Source organism: Phyllobates terribilis, unplaced genomic scaffold (assembly GCF_046119375.1).
Source record: "Phyllobates terribilis strain yellow unplaced genomic scaffold, ASM4611937v1 Scaffold_36__1_contigs__length_13169755, whole genome shotgun sequence".
Classification (NCBI taxonomy): Eukaryota; Metazoa; Chordata; class Amphibia; order Anura; family Dendrobatidae; genus Phyllobates; species Phyllobates terribilis.
Genome location: NW_027362796.1, coordinates 10,754,358 through 10,767,152, shown reverse-complemented (window position 1 = coordinate 10,767,152; position 12,795 = coordinate 10,754,358). Strand labels below are relative to the sequence as shown.

General features: G+C 45.4%; 3 protein-coding genes across 4 annotated transcripts in view; 1 reads left to right on the top strand and 2 right to left on the bottom strand.

The window, feature by feature from the left end:
* LOC141182832 (uncharacterized) overlaps nucleotides 1-12,795 on the top strand; it is a 618,372-nt gene that overhangs the window by 14,103 nt on the left and 591,474 nt on the right. The window lies entirely within an intron of this gene.
* LOC141182837 (uncharacterized) overlaps nucleotides 1-12,795 on the bottom strand; it is a 206,490-nt gene that overhangs the window by 169,756 nt on the left and 23,939 nt on the right. The gene's annotated exons all lie outside the window — the stretch shown is intronic.
* LOC141182835 (uncharacterized) overlaps nucleotides 1-12,795 on the bottom strand; it is a 285,253-nt gene that overhangs the window by 248,642 nt on the left and 23,816 nt on the right. The window lies entirely within an intron of this gene.

Sequence of the window (12,795 nt, the reverse complement as noted above, 5' to 3'; positions counted from 1 at the left end):
ACCTTGCCAAAATACACTTTCTGCCATGACTGTATGTATTATATAAGACGGTGATGTTAACAGTAGACGCTAAAGTAGGGACTAATGAATTGCGCTGGTGGAGATGCTGCACTAAATCCACAGAGTCACATAGTTCATTGTGTATGTGCCAAATTAACATTGCTAATTTTTAGTTAAGCTGTTACCTGGTTTTGACTAGATTATTACCTGACCCTACTTCTAACTAGAGATGAGCAAACCTTCTTAATCAACAGAGGTTCGTGGCATGGCGGCAGATTCGACTCAAAGGTCAGCTGATGATTTTCCCATCCTGACGGCGGTAAGGAGAGCCCTGCAGAAAATGACCAAGGGTGATGACATCCAGTTCTTTTTGACCAATTTTCAAAGGGTCGCCGAGAGGGAGAAACTCTAGCCAGAGCAATGGGCGGAAGTGCTGGTGCCATACTTAATGGGGGAGCTCCAGAAGGCCTACTATGACTTAGCCTTAAAAGACACGCTTGAGAGTGACAATGTCAGGGTATAACGGGTCCACCGCTGGGCATATCACAGTGACAAACCCCTTCGCTACCAAATGTTTGATTTGCTGAACCACGTCCAAAAATGGTTGCAGGCAAAGTCCTCTACCCCTGAGCAGATGGTAGAGCAAGTGGTAATGTACCAGTTTGTGCACTCCTTTCCGATAACCTGGTCAGACGTTCAAAAGATATCAGGGGGTCGATGGTTCCTTGGGGAGGCAACCTACTCCACACTGGGGGTCCCAACAGGGGGCGGAGACCCAAAAATTTGGTGGGGTGCCAAGGTCGAAAGGCTCAGTGGAAGTTATGCCAAAGGTCCCAGCTGGCATTATTATATGCTGAAAATGTCACGGCCCAGGCCATATAGCCCCCTGTTGTCCCCTGACCTCCGAGCAGATGGACTGTAGCCTGGGTCACCACTGTTCATACTATGTGTATCCAGATTGCAGTGCGAACTTTCCACACAACAAGGGGCCAAAAGCTTGTCCTGTAATGGGGAATGGTCGGCAAGTGACTGGACTGCTAGGCTCAGGAAGTTTGGTGACCCTCGTCAGGGCCACATTTCCTCTCCAGCTTATGCCTGGGAAGAAAGTTGACGTCAATTGCTTTCACGAGGATGCTAAAGACTATCCAGTGGCCAGAGTGGACATTGAAATGCGCCCAGATACTGAGTCCCACGAGATTGGCATGGTCTAGGACTTACTGCACCCCATTATTATAGGTCACGACTTTTGTTTGTTTTGGGACTTTTGGGGGAGGATGACAGTGCTCGATTAAGAGACAGGTCGCCCCTAAAGAACTGTCACCACACTCAGAGTCTGACGGGTTTCCCTTCTATGTCCTTGTGGGGGATGACGAGGTAGTGACCCTTGGGGCTAACATATCAGATTTAGGGCTGACCGGTTGGGTCTGCCAAGGATTGGGAGCTAACTCTAAAGGAGGAATTCAATAATGTAACCATCTTAAACGGTATAGCGCAAGAGCCAGGGGCTGACACCAGGTTTCCCTATTTTATGTTGAGTGGGGACTTATTGTACAGGGTTACTAAGGTAAGAGAGGAAATAGTGGAGCAATTGTTGGTACCATGACCATGTAGACGGAGGATGATGAACAAGGTCCATTCACATGTCTTGACCATTTGGACGTGGATAAAACTTTAGAATGGGTTGTGCGGAGGTTCTACTGGCCCAGATGTAACCTAGTAACATAGTTTTTAAGGTTGAAGGAAGACTAAGTCCATCTAGTTAACCCATAGCCTAACATGTTGATCCAGAGGAAGGCAAAAAAAAACCATGTGGCAAACACTAAGCTCGACCTTGGGGGAAAAATTCCTTCCTGACTCCACATACGGCAATCAGACTAGATCCCTGGATCAACGCCCTATCAAGGAATCTAGTATATATAACCTGTAATATTATACTTTTCAAGAAAGGCATCCAGGCGCTTCTTAAATTTTAGTAGTGAATCCCTCATTACAACATCATGCGGCAGAGAGCTCCATAGTCTCACTGCCCTTACAGTAAAGAATCTGCGTCTGTGATTATGATTAAACCTTCTTTCCTCCAGACGTAGAAGATGCTCCCTTGTCCCCGTCTCTGGCCTCAGAGTAAAAAGATCAGTAGAAAGGTCTTTGTACTGTCCCCTCATATACTTGTACATAGTAATAATATCACCCCTAAGCCTTCGTTTTTCCAAACTAAATAACCCCAAGTGTAATAACCTGTCTTGGTATTGCAGACCCCTCAGTCTTATAACAACCTTGGTCGCTATTCTCTGCACCCGCTCTAGTTCAGCTATGTCTTTCTTATGCACCAGAGACCAGAAATGTACACAGTATTCTAAGTGTGGTCGCACTAGTGACTTGTATAGAAGTAAAATTATGTTCTCCTCATCAGCATCTATGCCTCTTTTAATGCATCCCATTATTTTATTTGCCATTGCAGCAGCTGCCTGACACTGGCCACCAAACGTGAGCTTGTCGTCCACCAATACACCCAGGTCTTCTTCAGTGACAGTTTTGCCCAGTGTTTTACAATTAAGCATATAATTATACATTTTATTTCCTCTGCCCAAGTGCATTACCTTACATTTATCCCCATTAAAGTTCATTTGCTTACCCTGCAGAGTTTAGTGTCATCTGCAAATATTGAAATATTACTCTGTATGCCCCCTACAAGGTCATTAATAAAAATGTTAAAAAGAAGCGGGCCCAATACTGACCCCTGGGGTACCCCACTGTTAACTGTGACTCAGTCTGAGGGTGTTCCATTAATAGCCACCCTTTGTTTCCTATCACTGAGCCAGTTCTTAACCCACATACATATATTTTCCCCTATCCCCATTGTTCTCATTTTATGTATCAACCTTTTGTGTGGAACCGTATCAAAAGCTTTTGAAAAGTCCATATACACAACATCCACTGCATTTCCTTGGTCCAGTCCGGAACTTGCCTCCTCATAAAAACTGATCAGATTAGTTTGACAGGAACGGTCCCTCGTAAACCCATGTTGATATTGGGTCATGAGGTTATTCTTCTTCAGATATTCTAGTATAGCATCATGAGGTTATTCTTCTTCAGATATTCTAGTATAGCATCTCTTAGGAAACCCTCCAGGATTTTACCCACAGTAGAGGTTAAGCTTACTGGCCTAGAATTTCCAAGTTCAGTTTCTGTCCCCTTTTTGAATATTGGCACCACATTTGCTATACGCCAGTCCTATGGTACAGACCCTGTTATTATGGAATCTTTAAAGATTAAAAATAATGGTCTATCTATGACGTTACTTAATTCCAGCAGTACTCGCGGGTGTATCCCATCCGGGCCCGGGGATTTGTCAACTTTAGTGATTTTTAGACGCCGCCGTACTTCCTGCTGGGTTAAGCAAGTGACATTTACTGGAGAATTTTTGTCATCACTGATCATGTTTTCTGTCATGCGATTTTCTTGTGTAAATATGGTTGAAAAAAAATCATTTAGCATATTGGCTCTTTCCTCATCCTCATCCACCATTTGACCCAGACTATTTTTAAGGGGGCCAACACTATCATTTTTTAGTTTCTTACTATTTATGTAGTTAAAGAATATTTTGGGATTATTTTTACTTTCTCTGGCAATGAGTCTCTCTGTCTCAATCTTTGCTGCCTTGATTTGTTTTTTACAGAATTTATTTAATTTTCTGTATTTATTTAATGCCTCATCACTACCTATTTGCTTTAGTTTTCTAAATGCTTTCTTTTTGTCACTTATTGCGCCCCTTACAGCTCTATTCAGCCATAGTGGTTTCCTCCTATTTCTAGCATGTTTATTCCCATAGGGTATATATTGTGCACCGGTCCTATTCAGGATGCTAATAAATGTCTCCCATTTGCTTTGTGTAGTTTTATGTCTCAGGATATCGTCCCAGTTTATTGCACTAAGATCATCTCTCAACCGTTGGAAATTTGCCTTCCTGAAGTTTAGTGTCCTTGCAACCCCTCTACTACACATCTTATTAAAGGATACATGAAAACTTATTATTTTGTGATCACTATTACCCAATTGACTCCCAACTCGTATATTTGATATGCGGTCTGGCCTGTTGGTTAATATTAGGTCTAGCAGTGCCCCCCTTCTTGTTGGGTCCTGAACCAGTTGTGAAAGGTAATTGTCCTCATAGTTGTCAAAAACCTATTACCTTTGCTGGAACTACAGGTTTCCAGTCCCCAATGTATTTCAGGGTAGTTGAAGTCCCCCATAATAATGACTTCTCCTTGAGTCGCTGCTTAATCTATTTGCTTGATGAGGATATTCTCCGCTGCTTCCATTATTTTTGGAGACATATAACAAACCCCTATCAGTAATCTATTCTTTTTTCCCCCTTCCCTTATCTCCACCCATAGGGACTCTACATTTTCAATAGATTCACATATATTCTCATGTAAGATGAGTTTTAAGGATGATTTTACATATAAACACACACACCCCTCGCTTGTTTGTGCGGTAATTTCTGAACAGACTATAGCCCTGTAAATTAACTTCCCAGTCATGGCTCTCAACTAGCCATGTGTCAGATATCCCCACCATGTCATAATTTTTTTCCAACAAAATTAATTCTAATTCCTCCATTTTGTTGGTGAGGCTTCTGGCATTAGTGTACATGCATTTTATGTATCTGTACCTCTATTCCTTCTTACTATATTGACTGTTCTAACCCCACCCCCAATTTCTTTATTTGTGCCCAGGTCACTATCTGCACTATCTTCCCCACCTATAAAATGAATACCCTCCCCCCAATCCCTAGTTTAAACACTCCTCCAACCTTCTAGCCATTTTCTCCCCCATCACAGCTGCACCCTTTCTATTGAAGTGCAGCCCGTCCCTAGCGTAGCACCTGTAGCCAACTGAGAAGTTGGCCCAGTTCTCCACGAATCCAAACCCCTCCTTCCTACCCCAATTCCTGAGCCACTTATTAATCTCCCATTGCATCTCTGGCGTGGTACATGGTACAGGCAGTATTTCAGAGAATACCACCTTGGAGGTCCTTGCTTTAAGCTTGAAGCCTAATTCCCTCAAATCATCTTTAAGTACCTTCCACCTACCTCTAACTTTGTCATTTGTGCCAATGTGCACCATGACCGCTGGGTCCTCACCAGCCCCTCCCAGTAATCTGTCAACCCGATCAGCGATGTACCGGACTCGAGCACCAGGTAGGCAGCACACTATTCGACAATCCCGGTCTTTGTGACAGATTGCCCTATCTGTTCCCCTAATAATTGAGTCCCCCACTACCAGCACCTGCCTGGCCTGCCCTGCTCTCCTATTTCTCCCCTTACTGGAGCTGACACACCTTGAGGGAATTGCCATGGACCTTGTCCATCCCCTGGTTAAATCTTCTTGTGGGCATAAATACATACTGGTCATCCTTGACTATGCTACGTGGTGCCCTGAAGCGGTTCCCCTGAGAAACTCCTGTGTGAAAAGTATAGCGAGTTGGTACACGTTTTTTCCTGGACCGGATTACCGGGGGAGATCCTTACCGACCAAGGAACAGCCTTTATGAGTAAGGTGATGAGGCCCTGCAATAGACACAACTGAATACATCCGTGTACCATCCCAGATGGACGGCCTTGTAGAAAGGTTAAATAAAACATTGAAGAGTATGCTTAAGAAGGTCATAGAGAAGGACGGTCAAGACTGGGACTATCTCCTCCTGTATCTGTTGTTTTCTATGTAGTAGGGTCCACAAGCCTCAACTGTATTCTCTCCATTTGAACTTCTATATGGCTGACATCCAAGGGATCTCCTTGATATAGCGAAGGATTCCTGGGAAGCCGAAGTCGTGCCCCACTGGAGCGTCATCGAGCATGTCACCCAAATGCAGGAGGGGATTGTGAAGTTGATGCTCATCATAAAAGGACATCTCGTCCATGCACAAGGGGCTCAATCTAGGGTCTACAACTGGTCAGCCGGGGTGAGGCAGTTCAGTCCTGGGGACTGAGTCCTCGTACTAATTCCAACAGTGGAAAGTAAGTTCTTGGTGAAGGGAACTACAATGTTCATCACAGATCTACCTCTCTGGACCTGATATCAACTCCTTAATAACCAGAATCCCACAATGTCTGTCCGCTATTTCATCTTTCTTCTCTGCTAGATTCCTAAAACTTAATATGGATAAAACCGAATTCATCATCTTTCCACCATCTCACTTAACCCCCCCACCTGACCTATCTATCAAAGTCAGTGGCTACCCACTCTTCCCAGTCCAGCAAGCTCACTGCCTCGGGGTAACCCTTGACTCTAATCTCTCCTTCAAACCTCATATTCAAGCCCTTTCCACTAGTGATGGGCAAGCACTATAATGCTCGGGTACTCATTGTTCGAGTTGAGCAAATTGTAATGCTCGAGTGCTCGGACTGAGTAACGAACCCAATGTAAGTCTATGGGAAACTCGAGCATTTTTCTGGTGGCTCCCCCCGGCGGTCTGCAGAGGGCCTAAAAATTGCCCAAATCGATGGGAACAGTGCTCAAATGACATGGGAACAGTATGGGGAAGAACCCTGGAAGCATTTCTGACTCCCAGGTCACTGCTGTCAACAATGTTGTCAGAGGTATTATGCCACTTTTACAGACTCACAATAAAGCATACAAAAACAAAACCAAAATGAATTTTCCTGGGAAATATGTTAAGGAACATCCTTTCCAGGGTAATGACTTGTATATAAGGCAAAATAAATAACCAAAAACAAAAATGCTCCTCCACACCTTGGGCTATGTTCACACGTAGCGTTTTTCATGCTTGTTTGCACTTTTGCATTGCTTTCAACCAATACAAATGCATTCACCAGAAAATGTAATTTTACAACCTTATCTGGCCATGTGGTGTGTGACACATCATCAGACAAATCCTGTTTCATTTATGATGGAGGGACTCTGAAAGTCACGAAGACTATTTTTATAGAGCCATCAGGCGGCCCTTACTATTCTTAAATGGCCAGCAGTCGGCTATGCTTTGTAGTTCCCATTATTAACGAGTGGGTCTCCTATACTGTTATTCAGTATGCAGTGACTGCAAGGTTTGCCAAAAATTTGGAAGCAACCCAATACCCCTTTGAAGAGACATAGAGGAGGGTCTCAGTAAAAAAAATGTTCCCATTATAAAGGAGCAGGTCTCCTATAGTGGTAATGCCCATGTTGTGACTGCAAGGGCTGCCAAAATTTGGGAAAAACCCCACTAACAATTTAAAGACACATACACCTGGGCCACGGTAACAACATGTTTGCATTAGAAAGGAGAGGGTCTGCCATTCAGTTATAGGGCATGCAGTGAGCCCAAGGCTGCCAAAATGTAGAAAAAACCCCACTAACAATTTAAAGACATACAGCTGGGCCACAATAACGAGTACAACATGTTCCCATTAGAAAAGAGAGGGTCTGCTATCCAGATATAGGGTATGCAGTGAAGCAATGGCTGCCAAAAATTTGGAGGAACTCCAATGCCCCTTTCAAGAGACGTAGAGGTCGGAGGGCCTCCTGCAAAAAATGCTCCCATTATTCAGAAGTGTGTTTCCCATACTGTTTGCCTATGCAGTGAAGAAACGGCTGACAAAAATTTGGAGGAACTCCAATACCCCTGGCAAGAGACGTAGATATGTTGATATGGTACATGTGGTGGTGATATGTTGGTGGAGGATGATGCGGAGAAGGAGGAGGACAAGAGCAAATAGACAAAATCAGGAAGCATATACCCATGTCTGGGTGTGAAGACAGAGGTGCATGGGAATAGAGTTAGACCTCCCCAAAAAAAAGACACTGTATTTGAGTTTATATTATGCTGCTATCATTCGGTGGTGTTGAGAAGTCTGGCCCAATCCAACCCTTGTTCATTTTTATATGAGTCAGCCTGTCAGTATTTTCAGTTGACTGGTGTATGCGCCTATTGGTTATAATTCCACCAGCGGTACTAAAAACCCGCTCTGACAAAACGCTAGTGGCAGGGCAGGCCAGGACCTCCAAGGTGGAGAGAGACAGTTCATGCCACATGTCCAGCTTGGTTACCCAATAATTATAAGGCACAGAGGAATCACGGAGGACGTTGGTACGGTCGGCAAGGTACTCCCTCACCATCTTCTGAAACTTTTCCTTCCTTGGGAGAATACCCCACGCCTCAGGGCCTGTGGGAGGGTCTGAGAAAACTGTCCCAGAACTTTGATAGTGTTCCCCTGCCTCTGCTGGATTGCATTTGTGTCTCTCTTGCCTGTACTCCTTTGTTGTCCAACGAACTGTGACCTCTGCCGCCAGTGTTTTCAGATGGGAATTTTTTAAATAATTCCGCAACAAGGGCCTTCTTGTACTGCCCCATTTTATTAGGCCTGTCCTGCAGGGGAATAAGAGACAGAAAGTTCTCCTTGTAGCATAGGTCTAGAAGTGTCACCAACCAGTAATGACTGTCACCAAAAATTTGGACTACGCGAGGGTTACGGGAAAGGCAGCGTAATATAAACTTAGCCATGTGTGCCAGACTGCAAAGAGGCGAGACTTCTGTATTCTCACCAAGAGGACGACTGACCATGCTCTCCTCCTCATCCTCTTCCTCCCTGTCCTCAGGCCATCCACGCTGAACAGACGGTATGACAGTTGTGCAGGTAGTACCGTCTATAGCGCAGGAAACTAGCTACTGTTCTTCCTCCTCTTCCTCATTGTCACCCAATCCACATTGGGATGAGATGAGACTGGACTGTGTGTAATCACCCTGTATGGTTCCTTGCTCCATCTCATCGTGCTCCACCTGCAATGCATCCTCTTTAATTGTGAGCAGAGAGCATTTCAGAAGACAGAGAAGCGGGATGGTGATGCTAATTTTGGCGTCATCGCCGCTCACCATCTTGGTGGAGTCCTCAAAGTTTTAGAGGATGGTACAAATGTCTGACATCCATGTCCACTCCTGAAGTCTTATCTGTGGAGTCTGACCTGATTACCGATAACCTTGTGATGCTGGTAGTCAACAACTGCCCTCTTCTGCTCACAAATACTTCTCAACATCTGCAATTTAGAGTTCAAATGCGTGGGGACATCGCAGATCAGCCGGTGAGTTGGAAGCTACGAACGCTGCTGAAGCATGGCAAGGGCGGCGGAAGCTGTAGCTGACTTTCTAAAATAGGCACACAGGAAGCGTACTTTGACAAGCAGATCTGCAGATCCAGGTAGGTTTTGAGAAACCGCTGAAGCACGAGGTTAAAAACATGGGCCAGGCATGGTACGTGTGTGAGCTCGCCTCACCTCAGACCCGCCACCAGGTTCTGGCCATTGTTTCACACAACCATGACTGGCTGTAGGGTCAGCGATGTCAGCCACAGTTCTGCTTGCTCTTTCAGAGCTGCCCACACCTCTTCAGCCTTGTCATCTAAGCATATTAGCTTCAGCACAGCTTGTTGCCGCTTGGCCAAAGCAGTGCTGCATTGCTTCCAGCTTGCAACTTATGTGGTCATTTCGGAGATGGAGGCTGAAGAGGAGGAGGTGCAGGAGCTGTAAAATGTGGGGGCAACCCTGACTGACCCAGGGCCTGCAATCCTCGGCGTCGGGAGGATGTGTTCCGTCCCAAGATCCGACTGGGTCCCGGCTTCCACTATATTAACCCAGTGCGCCGTCAGCGAGGTGTACTGTCCCTGCCCCCAAGCACTTGTCCACGTGTCCGTGGTTAGGTTAACTTTCCCAGTAACTGCGTTGTTGAGGACAGCAGCAAAAAAGGCAAATACAATTCTGGGATGTATTAACAGAAGCATACAGTCTAGATCACGTGAAGTCATTATCGGTCTTTACTCCTCTTTGGTCAGACCTCATCTGGAATACTGTGTACAGTTTTGGGCACCACATTTTAAAAAAGACATAGACAAACTGGAGCAAGTTCAGAGAAGAGCGACCAGAATGGTGACTGGTCTGCAAACCATGTCCTATGAGGAACGGTTGCAGGATTTGGGAATGTTTAGCTTGCAAAAAAGAAGACTGAGAGGAGACTTAATAGCTGTCTACAAATATGTCAAGGGCTGTCACATTGTAGAAGGATCATCTTTATTCTCATTTGCACAGGGAAAGACTAGAAGCAACGGGATGAAACTAAATGGGAGGAGACAGATTAGATATTAGAAAAAACTTTTTGACAGTTAGGGTGATTAATGAGTGGAACAGGCTGCCACGAGAGGTGGTGAGTTCCCCTTCAATGGACGTCTTCAAACAGAGGCTGGACAGACATCTGTCTGAGATGATTTAGTGAATCCTGCTTTGAGCAGGGGGTTGGACCAGATGACCCAGGAGGTCCCTTCCAACTCTACCATTCTATGATTCTATGATTCTATGACAGCTAATGTTGTGGGACACGTGCTCGTGTAATGCGGGGATGGCACACCGGGAGAAATAGTGGCGGCTGGGGACTGAGTACCAAGAAACGGCCGCTGCCATAAGGTTGCAGAAAGCTTCCATCTCCACGAGTCAAAAAGGCAACATTTCTAGCGCAAGCAGTCGAGAAATGTGTGAATTTAGTAGTGTGGTCTGTGGGGCATTGGCTGTGTATTTGCGCTTGCGTTTCAAGGACTGGGGTAGGGGAAACGACGCAGCACTGGGACAAGGACGTGCTTGCTGATGGTGTTAGTTGAGAGTGTGCAAGACACGTGCATGGCGGGAGGCATCTTGACATGCGCCATGGACGGGGGGATTGGCGTGCACGCACAACAGCGGAAAAAGCAGTGGTGTCACCCGCAGCCACTGTTTCTGGACCCTGGGGTTCGGCCCACTTAGTCAGGTGCTTTTCTGCCATGTGCCTGATCATGCTGGTGGTGGTCAGGCTGCTAGTTGAAGCTGGCCTGGCAGGTGGTGCAAATGGCCTTTTTGGGGTTATCTGCAGAGTCTTTAAAAAAACAACCAGACTCGGGAAGACCTAACAGTTGTGCTGACAACTTCCGTCGTATGAGGAACGCTTTCCCGCCTTGTCTGCAGTCACCATACTGCTTTTTCCTGCCTGTTGTGGTCCTATGCATCCCTTCCCGTATGTTGCTGTCCATGCTCAGAATGTCCCCCTGCAAGGTTGGGTCAGTTACTATATCATTTACCACCTTGTTGTCCACTTCTGCACCCTGGTCCTCCTCTTGACTTTCTGGCAATTGTGTCTCATCATCATTGTAAAGATGTGCGGTTGTGGGTTGTAAGTAATCACCTAAGCAGGTTATCGATGCAACAATATTTTATTAATTACATCCATGGTAATGCAGCAATTCCAAGTAAATGGCCAAAATACAGTTCTCTCAGTCCTTAAGTTCTCAACCTGGGATCAGTTGATAACTGAGCTCCAACACTCCATAAGCCATCCATCCATCAGCTCCACGTCCACAGCCATAGGTCCTATCCCTTCAGTGTCCTTCCATCAACTAACCCCCACTAACACATGTCTTTCCTCTACATCTCTGGGGTCAGCCCCCTCCCAGCACAGAAGTGATCACCCTCCCACTCAAGCATTCACTGTAAGCCAAAAACAATGAAGAATATTCTAGAAGCCTTCATTTGAGAAAGGATGTAAGACCCCCTGTGATGACGGCTCCTCTGAGTCTCAATCCAAACTCACCTAATGAGACCATTCGCTGGTGAAACAATGGACTCCTGAGATACAGATTAGTGGAATGCTGGACATTTTACAAGTGAATCTAGTGTACACACTGACAAGTTAGCAGAACTATATAAAACATGACAAGTAAATCACTAATAAAACACAATAATAATATTAACAAAAATGGTGGTCCATTGCTGGAAAAAAGTATCATAGTCTTTAGAAAATGGGCAGCTCCTCACAATCATCATCATCATCATCCACCTCTTGTGACAGTAATTGCACTTTCCCACTGTTGCCTTCGTGTGACCGTGGCTGCGCCAATATTTGGGCCGCTACACGCGTTCTCCTCTTCACTCGCTTGAAGATGGCCGGGCAAGAGGCCCGAATCTACAAATGGAAAAGTGAACAGCTCTTCTGAGTGTCCAAGTGTGGGATCAGTTGTCTCCGGGCACTCGGCATGGTGAGACGAAGGAGATTCAGGGTGAGGAATATGCGATCCAGACTCACGGCTACTGAGACTTGACCGTGTGGAAGACAGGGTGGTGGTGGTGGCAAAGAGACTGGAAGCATCTGCTATCCAACCAAAAACCTTTTGACACTGCTCTGGGTTCAATAGTGGTGTACTGCGATCGCCTAGTAATTGGGACAGGAAGGTCGAGCGACAAGATGTGGGTGTTTGTTGTGGCACAATTTCAGCTTGCCCACGGCCACGTCCTCTGAATGCACCATCACCATTACGTCCACTTCCCCGTCCCTTGCCACACACCTTGCCCATTTTAAATGGAGGACAATATTTTCCACATTCACGAGAAATGGCTGATTTTGGAACGCAGTTATATGTGATATGTCTGACAAAATAGCAGGCCTGTAATTTACTAATATTATTCTACACAGAGACCGACTGGGAATAGCTTGACTGAAACACTGCAACAAAATGAAAATGGAAGAAATGGCTAATTTTGGAACACTGTTATAGGTGATATGTCTGACAGAGAACCACGGTTTTAAAAAGCAGGCCTGTAATTTACTAATATTATTCTACACAGAGACCGACTGGGAATAGCTTGACCGACACACTGCAACGAAATGAAAGGCAGAAATGGCTGATTTTGGAACACTGTTATAGTTGATGTCTGACAGAGAACCATGGTTTTAAATAGCAGGCCTGTAATTTTTCTAATATTATGCTACAGCGACCTAGTGTGAAT